Source organism: Trachymyrmex septentrionalis, unplaced genomic scaffold, assembly GCF_001594115.1.
Source record: "Trachymyrmex septentrionalis isolate Tsep2-gDNA-1 unplaced genomic scaffold, Tsep1.0 scaffold36, whole genome shotgun sequence".
In the NCBI taxonomy this organism is placed as follows: domain Eukaryota; kingdom Metazoa; phylum Arthropoda; class Insecta; order Hymenoptera; family Formicidae; genus Trachymyrmex; species Trachymyrmex septentrionalis.
In genome coordinates, this window is record NW_017305525.1 from 948,573 (window position 1) to 950,713 (window position 2,141).

Here is a 2,141-nt window from a genome sequence, read left to right on the forward strand (position 1 = left end):
CAAAAGTCCCGCTACCATTGCAAAATTGCACGTCTACACAACACAACGGTTAAAGCTAAACTGAGCTATACGTCACATAAAAAAATCAAAATGGTAGCGGGACTTTTGCCCCACCCTATATTACGTAAAAATTAATATATATTAATTCTTATGTAATATTTATATTAATTTAAAATCTATAGAAATGATATTATATTGAGTACATATATTGTCTTCAAACAAAAGGATTTTTCCTTTTGTAAATCAGATTTAAAATTAGAAATTGTACAATATATTTTAAACAATGAATTATCTGTTATAAAATATATACTAATTATATACTAATTATATAATAATTATATCTGTTATAAATATATACTAATTATGCCAATCATGTATTATATTTTAATTATATATTATTTGTATAATGTTAATTAAATAATAATACAATTTTGCTTCGTCAATTTTACATTAACAATACAATTTTGCTACGTATATTTTAATTATATATCATTTGTATAATGTTAATTAAATAACAGTACAATTTAAAAAATTGTACTATTATTTTAATAAACAAATTATCATTTTATAAACAGATGTAAATACATTGTTAATTAACTGTACAACATAATTATCAATTTTGATGTAACATTCATTATTTATATATATTTTATGAAAACATATTTATAGCTTCAATAAAAAAAGTCGTTTTTGCATCTGTTCTAAATTTGTTCCATAAATTCTGTCAAATCTTGATGCGTATATCTTGATGATATTTCTTTAAAGTAAGGAGTAAATTTATATTTATTGTCTATTTTGTCTACAATCCCCCACATCTCGCATAGTCGTAATTTCAAATTTGTAGGAAAGACTTCGGAATTGTATAACTCATAGATATAATTCCAGATAGATATCGCAGTTTTTATACCACGTCTTTTTTTGTTATCAACGCAAATAGCAAAAGTCACAAGCAGAGGAAGTGGAGTAAAATCTAACATAGGAATAATTAGAGCGAGCAATGGTGAGTAAAAGATTTTAGGAAGATCATGACCGGAAAATATTAAATGAGAAGGCAAAGAAATTTCGACAAAATTATGATATAAAATCGAGAACGTAATGCTCGGAAAAGAATATGCTATTCTAAACCAAGTGATATTTTCTAAATCCTCATGATCCAAAGTTTTTGGATGATAAATATCATCATATATAATATATTTTTTCCTCATCATGCTGGCTAAAGCAGTCACTATTGAAAATGTGCTATCTTTATATGATTCGCTCATTATTATAGTACAATACAAATAGCATATAATGATAATATCTTCATAAAACATCATCTTATTGGAAAAGACATATTCCTTCTCTTCATTGTCAGAATTGTATTTGTAAACAACTTTGTGAACGTATAAAGGATTTTCAAAAACTATTTCCATAGTTTGTCCATGCATTTCCATCATGTGCTCAATAATTTTTTTTGGACTGAACATTTCTTTAGGGACAAGCTTGTCAGTTTTGGGGAATAAATCTAGTAGTCCGATCTCGAGGATACAAATAGGTTTACCAGTAGATATTTTATTTAGTACGTCTACTAACGAGCGTAATGGACATGTATTCCTCTCGTATTTGCGTATACCTTTAAATACATCTTCTGTATAAGACATTATTTTACCAAAGGTAAAATCAGGTGTGTTAATAAATCGTATTTAATGAATAATTGTTATTCTTCGATTTCACAATGCAGTTCCAGGCAATTCGATCTCTAACTTGTTTAAATTTCCGAAATTTGTTGTATAATGACAGTTCAACACGCATAAATTCAGCATGTACGTTCTAAAATATGTACATTAATTCACACTATTTTCAATTCAATCATTGTATAATAATTACACCGTTCAACAAAAAGTAACTTTTTTTTCGAACACTGACGAAACAAGACTAGACATTTTTTAATAATTTTTTATATGTCGAATGTGTTCGTTATTCAAATTGTTCCATTACGTCACAATTTTAACAAATTTGCAATTTAATTTGTAAAAAAAGGCTGCTATTATATTTTTTACCATATTATAACTGCGATATATGAGATGTACTGGAAATGTTTTATTTCAAAGTTATATATTGTTAGGACTTTCAGCTCCCGAAAGAATTTTTTATAGTGTTGA